This window comes from Balaenoptera physalus, assembly GCF_965194825.1.
Source record: "Balaenoptera physalus genome assembly, chromosome: 8".
NCBI lineage: Eukaryota > Metazoa > Chordata > Mammalia > Artiodactyla > Balaenopteridae > Balaenoptera > Balaenoptera physalus.
In genome coordinates, this window is record NC_138887.1 from 47730226 (window position 1) to 47756140 (window position 25915).

General features: G+C 39.8%; 1 protein-coding gene, 1 long non-coding RNA gene and 1 pseudogene across 4 annotated transcripts in view; 1 reads left to right on the forward strand and 2 right to left on the reverse strand.

Annotated features, from left to right (window-relative positions):
- CCDC126 (coiled-coil domain containing 126) overlaps positions 1–3435 on the reverse strand; it is a 46365-nt gene extending 42930 nt beyond the window's left edge. For both annotated transcript variants that reach the window (XM_082472520.1, XM_082472521.1), the window contains exon 1: positions 542–3435. The gene's annotated coding sequence lies outside the window, so the exon portion shown is untranslated. The remainder of the gene's footprint in view (positions 1–541) is intronic.
- LOC309665790 (sugar phosphate exchanger 3 pseudogene) overlaps positions 1–25915 on the reverse strand; it is a 306970-nt pseudogene that overhangs the window by 265482 nt on the left and 15573 nt on the right. The gene's annotated exons all lie outside the window — the stretch shown is intronic.
- LOC309665805 lies at positions 6465–24613 on the forward strand. Its single transcript, XR_014266719.1, has 2 exons — positions 6465–14858; positions 15170–24613. It is a non-coding gene; the product is annotated as an uncharacterized lncRNA (long non-coding RNA).

Consider the following 25915-nt stretch of genomic DNA (forward strand, 5'->3'; position numbering starts at 1 on the left):
AAGGCTTAGCGAGAGTATAAGCCGCAGTCGACACAGCTGTTTAAGTTCATCCTTACCAGTCACCCAGGAGCTGAGTTTTGAAGAGGAAATTTTAAAAGGGCATTTGACTTTCTCTCTGTCAAAGTAGAAGAGAACTGAGCTGTCAGAAACAGAAAGAGAAGTGAGTGCGGCTGCCGCGCGGGCGCTCCATACCCCCAGCTCAGGTCAGTCGCTCCCCAGCGCCAGCGGCCACGGGACCGAGCCCGCCCTGCTCGGATCACGCAGCCCGAGCCACGCTCGGTTCTCCGCCCGGGGCCAAGGGGGCGCGGCTGTCAGACCCGGAGGGGCAGGGACAAAGAGCCTCCCCGGCCGTGGCCCGGGGCTGCGGGCCAGTGGCCGAGCCGGGGCTCCGTGGACGCCCGGCGGCAGCGGCCCCGATGGGGCGGGGTGAGGACCAGTGCGTAGCGCGGCGGAGGAGGGGCGGCCGCCTGCCTGAGGGGCTCAGCCAGAGACGCGGACAGGGCGAGCGGAGACGCCTTCCCTCTCGCCCTCTCCCCATTACCTTGTTTGTGGGCTTCTCGTCACCGTCGCCGACGCCAACTGGCTTCCAAGCCGGGGCGGCGCAGCGAAAGCCGATTAGCGGGCGTCAGCAGCCTCCTGCGCCTGCGAAACAGCCTCCAGGTCGGGATGGAGAAAGGCCGGGACTGGGAATCACGGACAAGGTTGGTTCCCAGCTGGTGGAGATTTACTCCTCTCGTCCCTAGCACTCCGCTTCCGCTCCGCCTCCTGGCCCGGCCCTTCCCCCACTTCGGAGACCAGCCACCCGCAACGCGCGGCATTGTGGGGGATGTAGTCCCAGAATGCGGAAGAGGCGGCACGTGTTTCTAAGCCGTCGGCACCCACTCCGGGTCAGGACGACGCCGTTGCACAGCAACCGGAGGCCCCTGCAGGCTCCTTTTTCGGATGAGCTTAGCTTGAGGGAGGAGTTCTCTCTGCCTTCATTCGCTGCGGGCGCGGAAAGGAGAGCGTAGGCGTCTCACTCATACCCTCCAGCTGGGAACTAACAGTTATACGCTGTTGGCTTGAGGCAGAAGGGCTTAGTACTGATTAAAAGTGTACTACTGACAAGAATGCCCCTTTTTGCCCCGAATGTCTGTAGCCAACGGAGTAAGGCAAAATAACCGACTAAAGATTGAACAGGAAGAAACAAAATCGTTATTTTTCATAGATGATATCAATACTATGTATGTGGCAAATCCAAAAGAATTTGCAGATAAATTGTTACAATTAATAAGAGTTTAACAAGGTTAATAGACACAAAAATAGTATTCTTAAAAAATACTTATTTCTATATTCCGGGAAAAAAAGAGAATTGGATTTTCTTTAAGTTAGAGAATTTGAAGCTTACAATACCCTCAAACCAATATCAGACATCTAGGAATAAATCAAAGAAGTGCAAGACCTATATGAAGGAAACATTTTAAAAACATTGAACAAGACCTAAACAAATAAGATAATAACACGTTCACAGATTGAAAGATTCCATACTGAAAGATGTCAATCCTCCCCAAATTAATCTGTAGACCCAGTGCAATTCCAGATAAATTTCAGTAGATTTCTGTGTGTGCGTGTGTGTGTGTGTGTGTGTGAGAAAGAGAGAGAAACTTAACGAGCTAATTTAAGTTTATGGAAGAGCAAAGACAAGTATATATGAGGAAGAGGAGGAAGAAGACTTGTGCAACCAGATATCAAGCTTTATTATAAAGCCATAGTCATTAAGGCAGTGTGGTATTGGATCAAGGATGCACCAATACACCAATAAAACAGAATGAAGAGCCCAGAGATGCGCCACGGCTTCAGTAGCGACAGCCGCTCCCAAAGATAGGTCTGAGCCTCGCCAGCCCCTCCCCCAGGAGACCTATGCAGTCGGCCAACCCCTGATATTTAAAAAAAAAAATAAAAAAAAAAGAATAAAGAGCCCAGAAAGTCTCATCTGTACATGGAAGTTTGATTTATGTTGTCATGATGGTGATGCAGAGCAATGCCTAAAGGATGGTTTTCAAAAATTGGTTCTGGGACAAATAGATTTCCATTTGGAAGAAAAAAAATGAAATTCGGCTCTTTACATTACACACCAAAATCAATTCCAGGTGGATATTAGACATAAATTTGAAAGGCAAAACAATAAAGCTTTTAGAAGATAAAATAGGAGCAAATATCCATGACCTCAAGAGTGGGGACAGACTTTTTTAATTAATCCAAAAGCACTAATTATAATAGAAAAACTGATAAATTGACTACATTAATATTTAAGACCTGGTTTCATCAAATGACACCGTTAAAAGAGCTAAAAAGCAAGCCTCAGAATCAAATAAGAAATTACAGCATTATGCTGTACACCTTAAATTTATACAGAGCTGTATGTCAGTTATCACTCAATAAAGCTGAAAAAAATTTACAGTATATAGAGCCAAGAGAAGTCTTGTATCCAGGATGTATAAAGAACTACAGTCATAAGAAAAAGAAATGAACAGGCAAATTACCGAGGAAGAAATCCAAATAACCAGTAAACCTGTGGAAAAGTGTCAATCTTATAAAAGAACAGGGAAATTTGAACCGCAGCAAGATAACACTACACCACCGACCAGAATGGCTAAAATGAAAGAGACTGACAATTACAAGTGTTCATTAGGAGTAGAGCAACAAGAATTTTTCACTTTACTATAGGGAGAGTAAATTAACAGAGCAGTTTGGAAACATTGTTTGGCCTTATCTACTAAAGTACAGAGGCCTGTGCATGACTAAGAACACAGGCCTGTACATGACCAAGCATGTCACTTCCAGGTATATACCCTAAGAAAGGCTCATGTGCACCAAGATGCATGTGCAAGAATGTTAACAGCAGTATTGTTGTTATAGCTAAAAACTGTAAACAACCCAATGTCCTCTATCAACAACAAAATGGATAAATTGTCATATAATAATAGACATAGAATATAACAGAGAAATGAACAAACTACATGCAATAATATAGATGAATCTTAAAATACAATGTTAAGAAAAAGAAACCACTCTCGAAAGAATATATAATGTATTATTCCATTTTTATAAAGTTCAAAAACATGAATAAAGAATGCATACTTAGGTGCTGAAAGAGTAAAGGAGAGGAAGGAAATAGTTACCATAAAAAGGTTAACGGCTACCTCTTAAGACAGAAGGAACCCTATGGGGAGAGGATTGAGACTGGAAAGTCTCTTATGGTAGGGGGAGGGGGGAGAACACAAATATACAGAAAGCCACAGTAGAATGTGGTATCTGCTATATGTAGAGAAAAAACATTTCTATCTGAGTGGGAAAAGTCCACATGGTAGCCAGGCACAAAGGAGAAGAGGCAATACAGGTCATGTATACAAAACATGGGATAATCTGGATACAGATTACCTGAGCTGTCCAGTACAGTAGCTACTAGCCATATGTGGCTTTTTTTTTTTTTTAATTTTTATTTATTATTTATTTATTATGTTTATTTTTGGCTGTGTTGGGTCTTCGTTTCTGTGTGAGGGCTTTCTCCAGTTGCGGCGAGTGGGGGCCACTCTTCATCGCGGTGCGCGGGCCTGTCACTATCGCGGCCTCTCTTGCTGCGGAGCAGAGGCTCCAGACGCTCAGGCTCAGTAGTTGTGGCTCACGGGCCCAGTTGCTCCGCGGCATGTGGGATCTTCCCAGACCAGGGCTCGAACCCGTGTCCCCTGCATTGGCAGGCAGATTCTCAACCACTGCGCCACCAGGGAAGCCCCATATGTGGCTTTTGAGAGCTTGCAGTGTGGCTAGTCTGAATTGAGATGTGCCGTAAGTGTAATATACACACCAAATTTTGAAAATTTACTACAAAAAACATTAAATTTCTCTGATAGTTTTAAAATACTGATTATATGTTAACACGATAATATTTTGGATATATTGGTTAAATAAAATACATTATTAAAATTAATCCACTTGTTTCTTTTTACTTTTCAAATATGACTACAAAGAAAAATAAAACTGCATATGTGGCTTGCATTATATTCATATTGGACAATGCTTCTATAGAGATACATCAAACAAACAGACAAACAGAAAGATAGGACAGAGCAAAAACTTAGAAAGCTTAAATGCCAAACTAAGAAACTTTTACTTAATTTGAGGAGCCACACAAAGTTTTAAGATGGGGAGATAATTATGTATTTGTCTGTGAGATTCTATTTTGTTATCTAATATGTTAAACCAATCTCCTCTATTAGATTATAAACACATTACTATCCACTGTTTCCAGACACTGGTAGAAGGCACTCGGTAAATATATGATGAATAAATAAATCTTCCTACTGGCCTCATACACAAATCTCTGGATACCATATATATTTAATAACTGCTGTTTGATAGAGGTTTCCCTGGCCAAAAGATTCATCTATTGTTATTTTCAAGATTTCTCATCACCTCCATTCTATCCCACATCTGGGTAGACAAAGATTAAATTAATTTGGAATGTTGAAGGTAATAATTATTATTATATTTTATAGCACTTTACAACTTAGAAATCTTTTTCTTAGATGCAGTGGGATGTATTGCCAAACTCCGCCCACTCATCTGTCAAAGGGAGACCTAGAGTCAAAAGAATGTAATCAGCTAAACTCTGGGCTAAACCTGTGGGGAAATGGTGGCTCTTTCCTGAGAGTTTGAAATATAGAGACCAGGAGGAGGGAGAGACACAGGTCAAAAATGAAGGGAGCCTCCCTGAAGGACGCTATGGTTGGGAAAGCCTAAAACTGGAAGCACCTTCCACTGGGCTTTGAGGGGTACATTCAAGTTAACAGAATCTTTGCTCCTCCTACATTGTGATATGTTTCTGTGATATACCTGACCCTTCGTGGACAGTTCTATTTTTCCACATAGTGGTCCAAGGGTTTGGTCTGGGGGAGTCTGACAGGCTAGGAAAGGGAGGCCCTAACCTGCCCTTCTCTGGGGTTTGGGAATGTGAGAGGAGCCTGCTAACCATAGGAAAAGCTCCTAATCAAAAGTGTAATACGGGGGCTTCCCTGGTGGCGCAGTGGTTGGGAGTCTGCCTGCTGATGCGAGGGACGCGGGTTCAAGCCCTGGTCTGGGAGGATCCCACATGCCGCGGAGCAACTAGGCCCGTGTGCCACAACTACTGAGCCTGCACACCTAGAGCCCGTGCTCCGCAACAAGAGAGGCCGCGATAGTGAGAGGCCCACGCGCTGCGATGAAGAGTGGCCCCTGCTCGCCGCAACTGGAGAAAGCCCTCGCACAGAAACAAAGACCCAACACAGCCAAAAAATAAAGATAAATAAATAAATAAATTTTAAAAAAGAAAAAGTAATAAAGACTTTGGACCAAGACAGGTTTTTTGTTTTTTGTTTTGTATACAATATATGTTTTTATTTAAGTATGTGTCTTTGTATATGTATATACACATACATATCATTTAACAGTATGTAGAAAAACCTATATCAAAATAAAAACAATGTTTAGTTTTTTTATTGTATATGGGAGTATAGTTGATTAATAATGTTGTGTTAGTTTCAGCTGTATAGCATAGTGATTCAGTTACACATATACATGTAACAATTCTTTTTCAAATTCTTTTCCCATTTAGGTTATTACACAGTATTGAGCAGAGTCCCCTGTGCTGTATAGTAGTTCCTTGTTGGTTATCTATTTTAAATATAGCAGTGTGTACATGCAAGACAGGTATTTTAATTCTCTGCCGCTAAGCTATGTCCTGTGACCATTAACTGATTGCACAATGCAGGTTGCTCTTGCCAATGAATAAATACATCCAAATCCAGCAAGAACTCATCATATCTTGCCTAATTCAAATTTAGGCTTTCCTTTATAGAAAGCAGATCTTATTTATTTAAACTCCCAGATGTAAACTGCAAAAATGCAAAGATGAGCATTCAAATTATCAAGATCATAAAGACCATTATATCTCCTAGCAGGTGCTCACACGCAGGGAGATAGATTTTAACCAACCAAAAGGTGAAAATATGTATCTTTTTTTTTTTTGCTAACTTGCCTAACCACAAAAATTACCTATATTTTGTTCATTATTATAAAATTCAGAATAATTACCCCATTAAAGTAAATGAATTGATGAATGCTATTGCATTCAAAGCTCATTACTGTACATTTTTTCCACATAAGGAGCTAGATTTAGAAATTAAAGCCTCCGGATATTCTAAATTAGATTAAATGGATTCAATTGTTAATAACCATGTTTGATAAATCCCAAGGATTAAGCCACTTTCCTTGGCTATGACTTAGTTTACCCATTCATTAAAAAAATGTTTAGGTATCTCTCTACTTAACTCTTCCTCAAATAGATTATGAGATCTTGTCAATCAAGATGTATGACATTGCAAATTTAGAGAAAAGATGTGACACAGTGCAGAGTTGTATTTTTTTTTTTTTTTTTGGCAGAGTTGTATTAATATTTTGGTCTAAGCATTACCCAACTTTATTGCGTTTTAATTCTAACAATCCCAAGAGCTTTGTCTGCCATAAGTTCCACTTTAACATGTACTATAAAATTCACACATCCCAATACCTTCCCCATTGTACACTACTCAGATCAATCCTTTAGCAGAACAGATAGATGCAGCCTTAAAACGCTAGTCCCTGTCAGATCCATCTATTCCCACCCACATCCTGTCAGCCATCTCTCTCAGATTCCATAAAATGTGAGAGGGAGGAAACAAAGAAAAAGACGTTAATGCAGGCATTAACTACAGTCTCTCCTCATTTCCTGCCTCCCTACTCCTATGGCTGATGATAACAAACAGGGCACACACTCTGTTATCATAAAAATAACCTTATCCATTCAATTATTCCATCAACAGGTATTTATGGAGCACCAACTTCCCACCTTTATACCCAGTGCCTTGGAGAACACATGGCAAGCACAAAACAGGCCCGTGATTGATGAATTTATGAGGAGGTTGGAAAAACAAGTTAACAAGGAAAGTCATTAAAGAGCAATATAGATATTACCAAATATGATACCAGTAATAAGTGTTATAGAAATTCAAGGTGATATAATGTTTATAATGTGCTTAACTCAGACCTGGTGGTAGATAAGTCCAATCATAAAAGGACATTATTAACTTTGGAACACTATTCTTCTGTTACTGTGACTTGGGAACACATAACCAAAGTGTTCTAAACAATGTATAGAAATTATACGATCTGTGGGAAAAACACAGTAGCTGACATTTGTGTAATTTTCAAAACATTTTTGCATTATTTCTTCTAATTGTTATAACTCTCCGAGAGGTACACAGAGAGGATACTATCTCAATTTTTTGTTGAGGAAACTAAGGCTCAGAGTAGGGACATGACATGCCCAAGAAGACAAAGCCTGTAGGTGGCAGAGGCAAGATTAGAAATTAGGTCTTTTGATATCTCAACTAGGACCCTACCCTTACAATAATAGTACCAATCTGTTTTCGAGATACTTGTGAAATGGAATGAATAAAGAAAGAAGGCATTTCCCTCCCTTTTCCTGTGTATGGGATTAACCACAAGAAAGTCAGAGACTTTAGTTTTCTTTCCTACAGACTCTTAGCACCTAAACCAATGCCTGGCTCCTATTAGGTATTCTCAGTAAACATTTGTTGAAGATGTCAACTCTATAAACATTTTGGGGAAAGCTTGATTTGTTTAAAGCAGAGGTTCTCAGAGACTCATCTATAATTCAGCGCCTGGCTGTCTAAATATGGATGTTAAAACTATAGATCTCAGAGCCCCATTTGTGGAAATTTTGATACAGGGGGTCTTGAGTGAGACCCAGGAATCAATGTTTTTAAAATGATCCTGTAATGATTCTAATGAGCCACTAGGTTTAGAAACCTCTGGTTTAAACCATCTTGTTTCTCTATTCCTCCCTCCCTCCATCTTAGTCTGCAGGGGGAAGCCAAAAAGCAGATGGGAAGAGAAAGGTAAAGATGAACAAACATGTGGCCCTAGAGACTGACCCTTAGGAGAGAAATTGCCCCAGGTCCCGATAGTTTTCCGGTTTTCAGTTGCAGTCCCTTATGAGCCTCGGTTCTCTTTCATTTATTTAAGTATTCATTCAGCAATGTGCCAGGTGCTGGGGAAATAGCAGCGAGCCATCAAAGTCCCTGCTCTCATGGACTGACAGTCCAGTGAAAGCAACGAACAAATGGATGCTATGTCCAGAGATGATAAATGCTATGAGGAAAAGTAAAGCAAAATAAGAGGATGGAGAGTGGCAAGGGGGATGGGAACTATTTTATACAGGGTGGTCAGGGAAGGCCTGTCTGAATTGTTTCATGAGACGCCTCTGTATCCCTATAATAAATTTGCCTTGCCTGAAGCCAGCTTGATTGAAGGGATCAGTAGTGTTTCTTGACTGCAGACAACAGAAACTAACTCTAATTATCTTAAGGAAAAAAAGAAAATGTGTCAGGGGTTCAACGAATAGAAAAGAGGCTATAGAACCAAACTGAGAAGACGGATAGGGACTGAGGCATCGTTGGAATGTCCAGTGGCCCGACAATTGTCTTTTAACAAGGACAGGCTGGCCAGAACACCTTTACCACTGCTATGCAACACTGCCAGCCTCTGAAGGTACCCTTAATGAATCTTAATGGCCTCTTACCTTTGCATCGTTTGCTCCAGACTTAAGGCTCCAGGTAGGAGAAGCTGTAAGGTCAAGTCTAAGGCCACCTGCTCCAGCTGCAAAGTGTTAGGGAGGAAAGAACTCTCTTCTGGGGCAACCAAGGAGGGGAACACAGCATAGACTCCCCAAAAGCTGCCATCTCATGAGAGATTCCCCAGGTGAAGGCCTTGGATACTACACTAACAAAAAAGGACGCAATTCCACTATAGTTTCTGTGTTTTGCAACTAAATTAGCCTTGACATACCCCCCCAGAGGAAGGCTGTAACCTAAGACCAAGTCTGAACACAGAGTGTAAAATTCTATCCTGTCCTTGGACATTTAATAAGCATTAACTAGGCCCAGTGCCAGGATGTTAAAGACCCAAATGTGAGAAAAAAAAGAAAAAAGATTCTTGACTTTATGATCCTTAAGGTCTAGATGGGGAGACAAAACACATAAAAAAGAAATTTCAAAATAAGATAGCATATGAAATGGGCCAAAAAAAAAAAATGTTACTGCTAGTGCGAAGCAGTTCAATGTAGTGCTTTAAAACCCTTGCTCTGGGACTTCCCTGGTGGCGCAGTGGTTAAGAATCTGCCTGCCAATGCAGGTGACACGGGCTCGATCCCTGGTCCGGGAAGATCCCACATGCTGTGGGGCAACTAAGCCCGTGCACCACAACTACTGAGCCTGTGCTCTAGAGCCCGTGTGCTGCAACTACTGAGCCCGCTTGCCTCAACTACTGAAACCCATGCACCTAGAGCCTGTGCTGTGCAACAAGAGAAGCCACCTCAATGAGAAGCCTGCGCACCGCAACAAAGAGTAGCCCCAGGGAGCAGCAATGAAGACCCAATGCAGCCAAAGATAATAAATAAATAGATTCGCCTCAAATAAATTAATTAATTAAATTTAAATAAATAAATAAATAAATAAAACTCTTGCTCTAAGGCTAGACTGTCTGTTTGAATCCTGCCTCCATCCCTTAGTAAGGGCAAAACCCTGGGAACGTTAGTTTCTCTGAGCCTCAATTTCCTCATTTGTAAAAATGTGGATAATAAACATACCTACCTTGTAGAGTTCTAGTGAAGATTAAACTGAGATAATCCATGTAAAACCCTTCATACCATGCCTAGTCAACACACAGTAAGCACCAATACAGGTTAGCTAAGTTAATGGCTATTGTATCTCATCAGTATCAATTGATGCCGTCAATTGCCGTCATTATTTTATAAATTACAATGAAAGAAAATCACTTCCCAATTGTCTCTGTGATTCTCTACCACTCTGTCAGTCTATACATCAATTACATCAATTACATTCAACACATGTGGTACCAATAATGCCTTTAACTCAGTTGAAGTGATGACAATTTGAAAAGCTATGACCATAATTACTGATAATAACATCTATGTCATAACTGCCACCTGGCTGATGGTGAATGCAGACACATCCTGATTTCAGAGATGTTAATGTGTAAAAAAAAATGGGTGTCTTAGAATTTTTTTAATTATTACAATTTATAAAATTCTAAGGGACTCAGAAGAAGCCAGGAGTTTGTTCAGGAGCTCAAACTCTGCAGTTTTATAAACCAAAAGGACAAAAAAGCAATAGTTTTGACAGACGTTTGCAATGAATCATCTTTGTTGCTGTAAACTTGTAGAAAACTGTTAAATTGTTACCATAGTGAATAGTAAAAGGAAAGCATTTTCAGAACTACCAGGCCAAACTAATGTGCAGAGAAATTTTCTCAGAATCCAAGAACTATAAAGGTGTAAGGGAATCATGCGAGACTTGACTCTATCCCTTCTACATCACCCTGACATCTAAAGGTCATCCAATCTTTTTAAAAAATTCCTCCAGTGATAGTAAACTCAAAACTTTCCAAGGAAGTTTATATCATTTTAGGGAAATTCTGCTCAAAGTTCTTCTGCATATTAAAAAAAAAAAAAAATCTTACTTCTGTGCCAACTACCTCTTGGCCGTAGTCCTATCCTTTAGGCCCATACCCTCAAACATAATCACTCTTCATTCCACCTCAAGTGCCCTCCCAACAGCCTTCTCCTCACCTCCCCACCCCTCTTGGCCACATCTTCTCTTTTCCAAGGTCCATCAATTCTGAGGGTCAACAGTAAGAGCTGAGCTCAGCTGTGTGATTCTTCTTCCGGGCATACTTGGAATCACAGTGCTGTGATCATCTGGCAGCTCTACTGGGCTGGGTGGTCTAAGATGGCTTCACTCATGTGTCTAGTAGTTGTCCTGGCTGTCAGCTCCAGGTCTCTCCACACAGTCTCTTGTCCCCAAGGTGTCTAGACTACTTTACCAAGAGCGTCAGGACAGCAAGAAAGCGAGAGCAGAAACTGCAAGGACTTTTAAAACCTAGGCTCAGAACTCCCACAATGACGGCTCTCCCACATTCTCTTGGCCAAAATGAGAAACAAGCCAGCTCAGACTAAAGGTGGTAGATAAACAGACTTCACTTCTTGCTAGGAGAAGCAAAGTCACAATGCAAACAGGTGTGTATACCAGCAGGTGCTTATTGTTTTATTTGCATTATCTCACTTTCCTCAACTATGTATGGAGTAGGCACTATTATTATTTCATGTTAGATATGAGTATGGCTCATACACTGATAAGGTGGGACTTCATAAGTCATAATTGGAAAAACTACTGTCTTTCTTTTCTCCACTTTCCATTCAAACCGGTTCTGTAGGGATGAAATCTAAGGCAAATCCTGTGACTTTTGTGGTCACTCTTAGAAAATAAGAAGTCTGCATTTTAGCCTTCTGGAACAGTCTTACTTCAGTAAATAAAATATCCAGTGCCACATAAAATTGACTTCCAACTTTTCACTTTGCAATCATTATGACACTAATTGATCCAGACAAGAATCATCAGTGGATGCTAAATATAGTTGGTGAAAGTTTGATGAGGAGAAGGAGCTTTATAGTGTCTCAAAATATCTCCCTTCAGGGCTTCCCTGGTGGCGCAGTGGTTGAGAATCTGCCTGCCAATGCAGGGGACACGGGTTCGAGCCCTGGTCTGGGAAGATCCCACATGACGCGGAGCAACTAGGCCCATGAGCCACGACTACTGAGCCTGCGCGTCTGGAGCCTGTGCTCCGCAACAAGAGAGGCCACGACAGTGAGTGGCCCCCGCTCGCCGGAACTAGAGAAAGCCTTCGCACAGAAACGAAGACCCAACACAGCCAAAAATAAAATAAATAAATAAATAAATTTATTTAAAAAAAAAAAATCTCCCTTCAAAATAGTTACTCATTACAAATGGGAAAATTGTCACTTTATAGTGGACAAATCTGGCAGACACCACCTTATGCAAGCGATCAAAGTTAACATGAACAACAATGGGACAAACTGACACCATGTGCCTCTTGATGTGGTGTATGAAGAAGAGCACAGCATCAGTTGTGAAACATTCCTGCTAAGAATGCAAATTTTTCAACTAATCATGAGGAAATGTCCAATAAACTCAAATTGAGGGATGTTATGCAAAATAAATGGCCTATAACCTTAAAAGTGTCAAGGTCATGAAAGACAAAAACTGCTGAAGAACTGGCCAGATTAAGGGAGAATAAAGACACATGAAATGAAATGTAATGCCTGAGAGGGACCCACATTGGGGGTAAGACCTCACAGGATACTGACAATGACTGTTCTCTCCAACATCCTCTTCTAATTACCAGCCTTCCCCTTGCGATAGGGGTATGGTCAGCTAAGGTTGGGAAATCTGCTCAACCACCTCCTCTCCAACTCCTGATTTGGTGATCTGATCCATCACTTTGGAATTTGGGATAGTTGGTAACATTTTGGGGGGACTCATTTAAAATGGAAACAAGAAGCCCTATTTTAAAATACCATTGTGTGAGGAAACTAAGACTTAAAAGTTTAAGTAACTTGTCCTAGGTCACGGATAATAAAAAGGAGAGCTGGGATTCAAAAATTAGTATCAAATTTATGCTTACAAATTTTACCTTAGTAGCTTTGGCCTGTTGTTCTGGGCTGTTGTATCTTTTTAGATCCTGATTAAGTTGTTTAAGAAATTTGCTCTACCTGCTAATAATTATTTATCAAGTGCCTACTGTGATGTGCCTTACATACATTGTCTCAGTTTATTTTGTATAACTGTAACATGTAGCTATTATTCCCATTTAAAAGATGAGAAAATTGAGGTTGAGAGAAGTTAAATGACATGCCCAAGATCTCACAACTGGTAAGGTGTAAAGCCAAGATTCAGAGTCATGTGTATCTCCACTCCAAACTCATGCTCATATCCAAAATGCTATTCACCTCCCCACACTCACTATATACATTTATCTCCAGCTTTTACCTCACCTCTTTGACAAAGGATTTGAAACAATTTTTAGTGAAATATAATACAAGGATGCATATCAGCCACAAAGTACAAGGGAGAAAAACACTCAACTCAGGAGTGGGAAATCAGTGGCCAGTTGAGATGATGAAGGTAAAGAAGATGATTATACCAAAACAAAAAACAAAACAAACAAAACAACAAAGAGAAGAAATTCAAAAGGAATACAAAAGGGTTCTGAGTTTTCTGGAAGAGAAGGTGGAAAGGAAAATCACCATGAATCCCATAGCTCTCATGGTAAGGTAAGGAGAAGAAATGGCAACAGTCTTACCAGATCATAAGGGTGTGTGTGTCCAGTTATCTGTTATTGCTTAACAGATCACCCAAAAACTTAGTGGTTTTAAACAACAACCACTTTATTAACTCTTAGGATTCTGTGGGTCGGCTAGGCTCATCACCTGGGTGGTTCTGGTGTTCTACCTCTGGGGGCTCAGTTGGCCTAGAGAGATTCCAGATGATTCACTCATAATTCTGACACCCTGTCAGGCAGCTGAGAAAATGACTCAGCTGGGATTCTGGAAGGGCTGGGGCTCTCTTTCTATCCATGTAGTCTCGGAGCCTCTGCCTCTCCCTCTCCATCGATCTTCTCCACTTGGTCTCTTCACGTGGCCTCTTCAGCAGGGTAACTGGACTTCTGACATGGGGGCTCAGAGCTCCCCAAAGAAGCATTCCAAAAAACTAGAGGTGGAAGCTGCCAGTCTTCTTAAAGGGTAGGCCTGGGATTAGCACAGTGTCACTTTCGACATATTCTATTTGTTAACACAAGTCCCAGGCAAGCCGGATTCATTGTGGGAGGGTCTACTACACAAACATGTGAATATCAGAAAGCATGGTTCATTGGAGCCTTTCTATGGAGAACAACTACCATTAAGGGAGATCTACTTTTTTTTCCTAGCACTTAACTGTAATGTGAAATAATTATATATACTTTTTTTTTTTTTTTTTTTGGCTGTGCCTCGGCATGTGGGATCTTAGTTCCCCGACCAGGGATCGAACCCACATCCCCTGCATTGGGAGTGCGGAGTCTTAACCACTGGACTACTGGACTGCCAGGGAAGTCCCTTATGTATACTTTTATAGACATTTTATAAAAAATTCAAAGGTATACTACCTTCGAGCATGACTTTTTATATGACTCCTAAGAAAGTCAAAATATAATGTAAAATGAGAGAAAAGGTATGTATTTCCGACAGAACCCAGGGTAATACACTCCAAACATGTTGCTTTATGATAATTTGATTGATATAGGGGTAAAACTTACGGAATTGATAGAAATGAATGTTTAACATTTCTCCCAGGTTATGCCACTTAAATACCTATTGTTTCAACAGGAAATATTTTTTGCAGATACAAAACAGCTAATAATTGAAAAACTAAGATGACTGTCCCAATGCCCTCCAGGCAAAAGATCATCAGAAACCTATGGTCGAACAATATTAGATGACATCAGAAGACAGAAGCAATTATGATTAGTTATCTTAATAAGCCTTATCTAGATGTAGAGAAGACTAGAATGAGGCTAAAGCTATATTGGTAAAGAAGCAGCAAACACTCATATTTTACCAGGATAGGGAGATGTTTGGTCATTTTTGTGATTTGGACAATGTACATGTTTTGTCTGTGTTCAGATATGATTAAGAAGTGGTCTTGTTTTAGTTGCCATATGATCCAGCAATCCCACTCCTGAGCATGTATCCGGAGAAAACTCTGATTCGAAAATATACATGCACCCCAATGTTCATAGCAGCACTATTTACAATAGCCAAGACATGGAAACAACCTAAATATCCATCGACAGATGAATGGATAAAGAAGGTGTGGTAGGGGCTTCCCTGGTGGCGCAGTGGTTAGGAATCCGCCTGCCAATGCAGGGGACACGGGTTCGTGCCCCGGTCTGGGAAGATCCCACATGCTGCAGAGCGGCTAGGCCCGTGAGCCACAACTACTGAGCCTGCGCGTCTGGAGCCTGTGCTCCGCAGTGGGAGAGGCCACGACAGTGAGAGGCCCGCACACCGCGATGAAGAGTGGCCCCCGCTTGCCGCAACTGGAGAAAGCCCTTGCACAGAAACAAAGACCCAACACAGCCAAAAATAAATAAATGAATAAATAAATTGATAAAAAAAAAGGTGTGGTAGATGTATACAATGGAATACTACTCAAGCATAAAAAAGAATAAAATAATGCCATTTGCGGCAACATGGATGAATGTAGAAATTGTCATATTGAGTGAAGTCAGACAGAAAAAGACAAATATCACATGATATTACTTATATGTGGAATGTAAAATATGATACAAATGAACTTACTTAGAAACAGGCTCACAGACATAGAAAACAAACTTATGATTACCAAAGGGGAAAGGGGGAGGGGGAGGGATAAATTAGGAGTTTGGGATTAGCAGATACAAACTACTATATATAAAATAGATAAACAACAAGCTCCTACTGTATGGCATGGGGAACTACATTCAATATCCCATAATAAACCATAATGGAAGAGAATATATATATGCATATATATGTATAACTGAATCACTTTGCTGTACAGAAGGAACTAACACAACATTGTAAATGAATTATTCTTCAATAAAATAAATAAATAAAAACAATAATAAAACCTAAAAAAAGAAATGGTCTTGTTTTGTTTTGATTTATCACAATCACATAGTAGTCTTATCTGATGTGAGTGTTGTATGAAATTATTTATGTTCATCAGGAAAACACCAAGGCCTGGCTGTGCCAGGCTGGCTTATAGCAACAGCAGGTGCTGATAGTACTAACATCATAAGCTGATAGTACCAAACCAGGGCCTCTCTTCCTCTGTCTCAACTATAATAGCAAAAACAAAAAACAAAAAAAAACACTACTCTTTCTTAATGTCTAATTACAAGGGACAGATAAAAATAAGTTATGAAATTGTGCATCCATATAATGGAATACAATGCAGCCATTAAAATGATGTAATGAAAGAATATTTAATGACATATAAAGATATTCTCAATACACTGTTAAATTCTCAATACACTGTTAAGTGAAAAGACTGATTACAAACCAGTACTTAGAGTGTAATGATAGTTTGGTAATTATATACACATATGCATAGAAAAAAGATTAAGAGAACATAAACAGCAGTATTAAAATTGGCATATCTGGCTGCTGAGATTATGGACAAATGTTATTTTCCAAAGTTTCTCAATGCAGATGTATTACTTTTACAATGGGAAAGGACAGTTTTGTCGTTATTGCTGTTGTTGTTTAACAAGGCTCACAACATGAGTGAAAACTCAGAAGCAGGAGTCATGGTGAGACGGCAAGGACCTTGAAGAGCCTCAGGAATGAGCATTTAGGGAGCAAGATTTACATTCCAGTATGCAAATTAAGAATACTGACTCGTATTTCACTCCAGGTGGGGGTAAAAAAATAGCTTTGGATTTGCTCAAAAGGTTTGGCTCAAAGTCCTAGATTTCTGCATCATTAAGCAAAGAATAAGTGACCAATTACTTTCTGCCAGGCACTGTTCTAAGCACTCTGCATATATTAAATCAACTAATCTTTAAAGTAACCCTAAGACATAAAGTTTATAATTATTCCCATTTTACAGATGAGAAAACTCATAGAGATCAAATAACTTTCCCAGTGTCCTACAGCTAAAAAGTGGCAGATCAGCATTTAAATCCAGACCTTCTATTTCTAGAATCTGTGTTCTCGAGTTCTGCTTGAAAGATGATGATGGCAGAATTTAAACGTATTAGTCATAAATTCATATAAATATTCCTGTACTCTCCTTAGACTTTTAAAAATCTATATGGCATCCCAATGGGCCAGCCCTAAATTTCTTAAGCCAGGCAACTGACAAAAATGTTAGGCAGCCTCAAGGATAGAGCCTGGAAGATTTAGATGGAAACCTAAGTGGTATAGTTAATGTGCAATGTTGTGTTAGTTTCTGGTACACAGCAAAGTGATTCAGTTATACATAAACACATATATATTCAGTTATATATATACGTATTCTTTTTCATATTATTTTCCATTATGAGTAACCATTATTCTTATCTCTATCCTCATATACCATTATAATGATATACCATCATGTTCAAAAATTATAATGCATATGATAAATTATTATAACAAAAAATATTACAAAGTTTTCATTTTACCATATAAATAGTTGTCAGTTATATTGCCATTTTCATTATCTACATTTCTAGAGAAACATAGGTCCTTAGAATATTCCTTAAGTTTTTCTTCCAAATTTTCAATGCTTGGATATTACAAAGAAAACCAAAACTAGAAGTATGCTAATCGATTTGTTCAGATCGCTCTTCAGTTGAACTACATCTTAATCTATCATGGCCAGAAAACATGTTCTATGGAAATTAGTTTGACGGTTATTTGTACAGGAATCTTCTTATTTATGAAATTTATGTAAACCCTTTGTTTCTTTGCTCTAATTTCTTTATATTTGATTGAATGACATCTTTGTTAAAAACCTTTTGATTTAGAAAAACTATTTTCTCTAAAATTAAAAAATTTATTATTTTCAAAAGTGAAACTTAGCTAAGTAAGGGGTTTTTTGTAAAGCTTTTGCTAATATTAGTAATAACAATGAACAGTTTATACCAAATCACTGTGGCCAGTACAACTTCAAAATAAATTTCATTTTCCTGCAAAGGCCACAGTTGCTCTTTGCTCAAAATCTATTATTTTGTTTAACTTTTCTAATGCATCTTGTATCTTGTCTAAATTAAATGCAATTAGTTTGACAAAATTTAGGAAGCATTTTCCTCACGTGGTCAAGAGTGATTTTGTATATGCTTCATCAAGATGTTCAACGTTTGGGCAGATCCAGAATGTTGTAGGTGATCTTTGATATGTTCCAAAGAATATGACTGCTGTTGACATGATTAAGTCTAACAGATTTGAACAAAGTTCAGAAGTGGTTTCATGAATGTTTCCAGATTGGGGCTAAATTATGGCATGTGCACTTTATTTTTACAGGACCTTTATCATAGGCTTTATCATGCATGGAGGGGATCACAGTCATAGACTTACACCACTAGGGCCACATGGTACATCTATTAACATAGGATTTACTGGTAGAGCATACACAGTGCCCTGAACTCTCACTACCCCACAGCACAGGCCTGGCATAGGTGTTCTCAACGCACCTTGGTCAAAGTCCCTGGCACCTGTCTGAGGCAAGGGGTTAGTCGGCACAAACGCCACAAACAGAACTCAAGGAGAAAGGACTCTGCCCCCTCTCTGCGTTACATATTTATCAAGTGGAGTAAGAGAGTGTAGGGAATATCTAGTTTCGCCAAGAAACAAGAATATATCAAGGGATTTGGAGCCCAGGAAGAGTGTTAAGGAGTGTGTAAACCTAAGGCTGAGGTGTTATACTGACGGCCTTGAGAAGAGCCTTGAAGCTCTATCTGTAGGAACACTGGCACCAGCGGCAGCCTAATCGTCCCTCTGCAAACAGGCTCAGTCCCTCTGAGCCAGCCCTCTGCTAACCTACCAAATGAGGGAAAGAAACATGCCTCCAGGACCATCCAGGTTTGTTTCTTTTTTTTTTTTTTTAGCTTGTTCTTTTTTTTTTTTTTAACAGCTTTATTGTAGTATAATTGCTTTACATTGTTGTGTTAGTTTCTGCCAGATTTGTTTCTTAGCAGACCTGCTTTCAGCAATCTTTTCAATCAATGCTTAAAATTGAAAAATGTTTTTTTAGTTCTTTACTTAAGCCAAAAGCCTATAGTTTTTTATATCAGGGGTAATACTAATGGAACATTCCTTAATTTTCCACTTTTTTTTTTTTTTTGGTAGTTCAAATGTGCGTGCATATCAAATTATTCAACATGACTTTGTACAACCTAGTTGAAGTTGATAATACAAAGATTTGGAGTTTTTTATATATGTTTTCTTCTCTCGCTTTGCTAACCACCAAATTAATAATCTTATATTTAATTTTCCATCCTAGATAGTGATCATTATCTGTCTTAAATGTTGAGCCATTCTAGCTTCAACTTTCAAAATCATTTATTCTAAATCTAGAAATGTTCCACTATTCTCTGAAATGTTGTGCTGTTAAAATAATGTTACTTTAAGAGTATTGTAATAACGTCCTACATCAGTGTTTACTTCTGATGGTGAAGCTATCATCATCTGCTGTTTATTCAGCCTTTTTTTTTTCCAGTTCCAGTAATAGCATGTGTGTTTTTGTATGTGCCAGTGACATTTCTGTTCTTTTATTCAGGAACCTAAATATTTCCAGTCACAAATACCTTCATTAGTCAAAGCTGACCTTGAAAATTGGTTGTGAGATGCCTTACAGTATAAAAACACACATAGCCTTTAACCTTAAAGTACAGGGACTTCCCTGGTAGTCCAGTGGGTAAGACTCCGTGCTCCCAATGCAGGCGGCCCAGGTTCAATCCCTGGTCGGGGAACTAGATCTCGCATACATGCCGCAAACTGCAATGAAGATCCTGCTTCCAACAACTAAGACCCAGTGCAGCCTAAATAAATTAAAAAAAAAAAAAAAAAACCATAACTCTTTAAACTTAAAATATAAAATACTATTTCTAGAGTTTCTAAATTTCAATTGAAAGCATTTTGATATAAAATGAATTACTAAATTTTCTGCTAAGTGAAAATAGAAATGAAAAATTATAACCATTCATTTCAAACAGAAGAGTGTGATTATCTAGGATCATTTTTCAGGATCATTGCTCAACAAACATTGAAAAGCCTCAGGCTTTTTCTTGATCATTCAACCTGTTGATTTCATATATAATTCTCTATTCGTTTGAATTGCTTTAGCTAGTCATTAAATCTTCATTAATAAAGAATGTGAAATTTCAGAGATTCATTTGGCTTGTTAAGCTGTGAATCTGAAGACAATAATTTTCTTCCTAGCTTCATTGCATGGATCAGTTATCAAATCTCCATTAAATAAAAGATTGTAATCTCCTATTCAAGAATCTCATGGGGGTCATTCTCAACAGAAGTCCTCCTGCTTTCATTGTTTCCAATTTTTAAAAATTTAAGCAGACTGCCTCTCTCAAAGACTTTCTTTTCTTTTCAGCTCTTTTTTTTGTTTTTGAACTCCACTTTTATATTTTCTATATTTATAATGACCTTGACTTATATTCATTCTCAAGGATCCAGATTTAAAAATAATCTGTAATATATTGACTTTACACAACTTAAATGTATTTTCTTTTTAAAAGTAAACTAAAATACATGTAAAAGTAAAAATTAAAATGAAATTTCATGTACGTTTTTCAAAAAAGTATTTTTCTTCTAAAATATTCAGACGTACTTAGTACATTAAAAGGCAATATATAAATTACAATTAATGGATATCAGAGTATTCAGTCAAAAAATGTTTAAATAAAGCTGAATTTTAAATTCAGTTTTCTAAAATGTTAACTAAATCTTTTAACATATTTTTATAAAAATAAAACTATTCATAATTCTAATATTCGGTGTCCATTTAGTTGCCAATGTAAAGAATCAGTTTTCTATTTTACACATGGTATGTCTAAACCACACATTTAGTAAAATGAATTGTTCGCTATTACAAATGTTCCTCAGCTGCTATATTTATCTGTTGCAAACACAGTGGTAATGTATGAGGAACTACAAGTTGGAATACGAAGAGAGAAGCAAGAAAGGGATGCTCAGCGCTACTGGGAAAGGACACTGCATTATGCAAGAATCTATTGCATTGTAGCATCTGAGAGTAAGGATTTGATAAGTAATTAACTTGTCTTCTCCCTTACCTAAGCATTTTTTGCCACTCAGGTGCTCCCAGGCCTCCATGTCCATCTCCAAAGTTGGCCCAGTACACCCTACAGATCTTCACAATAGTCTAATTCAGTGCCACCTTTTAATCTTATTTTATTTATTTATTTTTTTGGCCATACCACGCTTAGTTCCCCAACCAGGAATGGAACCCAGGCCCTTGGCAGTGAAAGCACCAAGTCCTAACCACCGGACCGCCAGGGAATTCCCTCAGTGCCACCTTTTTAAAGGACATAGGACAAGATATGTGGATGCATTTCCCTGGAGCCTGAATGTCATTAGTCACAAAAGAGGGTGTGTAGGTTACAGGTCAGGCCCTGCCGCCCTAAGTACCAAGTCAGAGACCAAGGTGCCCATATGTACTTTAAGAAATGTACTTTTTGTATCTACGTGATATTTGAAGACTTCTAAAGTGCAGGGTCCAGAGCAGAGGCCCCTCTTGCTCACATCTAAGGTCCTGCCCCTATGTTGCTTCGTATTCTTTGCTACAAACAAAACCATGATAAACTTTCTCATTTCCATCTCCTTAAGGATCTGTGAGGAGTTTCTGTGGAATACATACTCAGGAGTCAAACTGTTGGATTATAAAGTATACCATATTTTTGGGCTTCCCTGGTGGCACAGTGGTTAAGAATCCACCTGCCAACGCAGGGGACACAGGTTCGAGCCCTGGTAAGGGAAGATCCCACATGCCACGAAGCAACTAAGTCCGTGCACCACAACTACTGAGCCTGCGCTCTAGAGCCAGCACACCACAACTACTGAAGCCTGCGTGCCACAACTATTGAACCCATGCGCCTCAACTGCTGAAGCCCACGTGTTCTCGGACCTGCGAGCCACAAGTACTGAGCCTTCTTGCTGCAACTACTGAAGCCTGTGTGCCTAGATCTCATGCTCTGCAACAAGAGAAGCCACTGCAATGAGAAGCCCGCGCACCGCAACAAAGAGTAGCCCCCGCTCCCCACAACTAGAGAAAGCCCACGCGCAGCAACGAAGACCCAACACAGCCAAATAAATAAATAAATAAAATTTAAAAAAATAAACTAAAATAAATTAAAAAATAAAACTGTTCTAGGCATTGGGGAACCCAAAGACAAATGGGGCATAATCCCCTACACTCAAAGACCTTGGAGTCTGGAAGACGTAATGAGACACCTATTCCAAAGCCTTGAAAAAGTCAAGATTACTCTCATTTTCATTTCTTCTTCTACAAATTCATTAATATTGTCAAAAGAAAGGAAGTTAATCTGAAAATACATGTCTCTAGCAAACTCTCACTTCTAATGATGTGTTTACTCTGTAAGAGCACATAAACAATACCTTAAAAAATCCTTTCCTGAGTCTTGCCCAGGATCAAATTAGGTGTGGGTTCTTCACCTTCTCCTTTTGGAAAATTGCCTCTGTATTCACCAATATCCAATCTTGATTTCATTCCCCCTGATTTTCAAAATAACATTTGTTCAACCACTCATTCTGGGCTGTCTGAGTATGCTGGACATAATTCACGTAGTCCAGATGATTGAAATTATTTAGATCTCTGCACAACTTAGATACTCTCATTCTTCTAACCCACTTTGGTTTAACCATTTTCAGTATGAAGAGCATTCTCCTTGACATAGAAGACAAGACTCAGAGCTCTGCTCACTCTGTCACTTGTTCACATTACACAGCTGACCCCAAGCATCACCTACAAGCAACGATTTTCTTTTTCATGGGCAGCAGAGTGACTAACAGCCAGTGACAACTGTTTTGAGGAAAGACCTGTGCCCTTTCCAAATGGAGAAGGTGCTATTCCATATAAGAGAGAGAACTTGAAGCATCTTTAAATCCCCTGCCTACACATCCCCTTGGGTTAGAAATTCTAGTTGTTTTGTTCTTGATATAGTTGCCTGTAAAAAAACACATTGAGAGGATCTATTTTCTGTGTATCTCAAACAAGATTAAGAAAGTTATTGTGATTGAATGTTGCCATGAACTCACAATTTCTCCCCTTGGGAAAGTTGTAAAAGGAGGACAAATCCTTCTCCCTGCTCCCTTCAAACTTTGCTGATAATAGCTCAGCTGTCCCCGTGGATGTCCATGACGTGGGATGTGGGCTGTGGGCAAAACCCATCAGGGACCACTTGCAGCCAGTTCCAGGCCCAGAGCCATGAAGACTATGAAAGAATCCGGACTTCAGCAGGAATCTGAGTACTTGATGGGTAATGTCTAGATATCGCTTTGCTTTTTATTTGCCAAGGAATTAAGGGGACATGAACCCTGCTAATTAGTCTTTGTTGCTTCCATCCTTTAGTCTCTGTCTCACAGCAATCGAGGGAACTGAGATGTGTTCCTGCCCAAGAGGGCAGGCAAACCCAATTTGGGTAGTTCTTAAAACTCTGGTAGGAAATATTAAAGCAACTAATTGTTCCAAAACCTTATGTCTTTTCCATCCTGTATATAACTTTGATATTTCAGATGAAATATAGCTTTATTTGGACACCATAGATAAATCTTGCCATTAAAAATTTGTGCTACAGGACTTCCCTGGCGGTCCAGTGGTTAAGACTCCACGCTTCCACTGCAGGGGGCGGGAGTTCAATCCCTGGTCAGGGAAGTTCCGCATGCCGCGCAGTGCGGCCAAAAAAAAAAAAAGGAAAGGAAAAAAAAATCTGTGCTGTATATTGTATGATTTGATTTATATGAAATGCCCAGGATAGGCAAATCCATAGAGACAGAAAGTAGATTAATGGTTGTTAGAGAATGAAGGGAAGGGAAAATGGGACATGACTACTAAATGGGTATGGGGTGGCTTCTTTTTGGGGTGATACAAATATTCTGGAGTTAGATAGTAATGATGGTTGCATAACTTTGTAAATATACTAAAACCCACTGAATTGTGCACATTAAAATAGTTTAAATGCTGATTTTTATGTTACGTGAATTTTCTCTCAATGAAAAAAAATTTTTTAATCTGCTTTGTTCTGTTCCAATAAATGAGTATTGTCGAATGTAAGGGAAAATATAAAGCAACAACTTATATAAAGCTGCAGAAGACTAATGTTAATAAAAGATGAGTTGACCAAAAGAAAAAAATAGGGAAATGTGTGTGTTTGGGGCACCCACCTGCATGCAGAGACCCCAGTATCCCGGATCCCTGACCTCGGTTTTCCAACACGCTCATACTGCCACCTGGTGGCTTTGAGTCTCCAAATCAGGTAGGGTCCAACATTTATGACTGACTGCCATCTCTTACCTATTCTTCTCTCCAAGTTTGCCCTCTTCTGGTGGTAAAGGATATGCAAAATGAATTCCTTAATGAGATTTGAAAATCCAAGTGGGTCAGTATATTAAGATCTACTAAGCTCCCAAATAGCTGACTGAGCAACATGTTAACTCAGAGAACAGCAGAGGTAGAACTTCAGGCACACCTCATTCATTCCATCAAATAAATATGTATTGAGGGGCTTCCCTGGTGGCCCAGTGGTTGAGAATCTGCCTGCCAATGCAGAGGACACGGGTTCGAGCCCTGGTCTGGTAAGATCCCACATGCCGCATAGCAGCTAGGCCCGTGAGCCACAATTACTGAGCCTGCGCGTCTGGAGCCTGTGCTCCGCAACAAGAGAGGCCGCGATAGTGAGAGGCCCGCGCACCGCGATGAAGAGTGGCCCCCGCTTGCCGCAACTACCGCGATGAAGAGTGGCCCCCGCTTGCCGCAACTAGAGAAAGCCCTCGCACAGAAACGAAGACCCAACACAGCCATAAATAAATAAATAAATAAATAAAAATTTTTTTAAAAAAATGTATTGAGCCTGCTTTGTACTAGGCACTGTTCGAAGCTCTAGGAATATAGCAGAGAATAAAACCAACGAAAATCTGTGCCTTTGTGGAGTTTATATTCTTGTGGAATGGGGCAGGACAATAAAAATTAATGAACTAGAGTTACAAATATCAACCTGAATACATCTCATAAACATAATGTTGTAGGGGAAACATTTTATCAGAAAACATACTATATTAAACCAGTTTTACAAAACTTTTTTTTTTTTACAAATTTTTAAAAAATTTATTTATTGGGGCTTCCCTGGTGGCGCAGTGGTTGAGAGTCTGCCTGCCAATGCAGAGGACACGGGCTCGAGCCCTGGTCTGGGAAGATCCCACATGCCGCGGAGCGACTAAGCCCGTGAGCCACAATTGCTGAGCCTGCGCGTCTGGAGCCTGTGCTCCGCAACGGGAGAGGCCACGATAGTGAGAGGCCCGCGCACCGCGATGAAGAGTGGCCCCCACTTGCCGCAACTAGAGAAAGCCCTCACACAGAAACGAAGACCCAACACAGCCATAAATAAATAAATAAATAAATAAAATTTAAAAAGTCCTCTTGGATTTACCTTCAAAATATATCCAGGATCCCTTAGTCATTAAAGCACTCTTAAAAAAAAAAATTAAAAAAAAAAAAAAAAAAAAAATTTATTTATTTATTTGTTTATATTTTGGCTGCGTTGGGTCTTCGTTGCTGCACGCGGGCTTTCTCTAGTTGCGGTGAGCGGGGGCTACTCTTTGTTGCGGCACGTGGGCTTCTCATCGTGGTGACTTCTCTTGTTGGGGAGCACGGGCTCTAGGCGTGCGGGCTTCAGTAGTTGCAGCACGCAGGCTCGGTAGTTGTGGCTTGCGGGCTCAGTAGTTGTGGTGCATGGGCTCAGTAGTTATGACACATGGGCTCAGTAGTTGTGGCTCACAGGCTCTAGAGTGCTGGCTCCGTAGTTGTGGCGCACGGGCTTAGTTGCTCCACGGCATGTGGGATCTTCCCGGAGCAGGGATTGAACCCGTGTCCCCTGCACTGGCAGGCGGATTCTTAACCACTGGGCCACCAGAGAAGTCCCTTACGAAACTTTAAATGTGCAAAACATTATATATATTGCTTAAGGTATATTGCATAAATAGGCAAGGAGTACTTGCTTCCACACCTGGAAAGAGGAAGAGGAAGAGCACCAATTTTTAGCATTTATTGATTTCCATAATATAACCAGCTCACAATATTCCTGAAATATTAACAATCAGCCCTTGTGAGCCTATAGGAGCAGCTCCAGC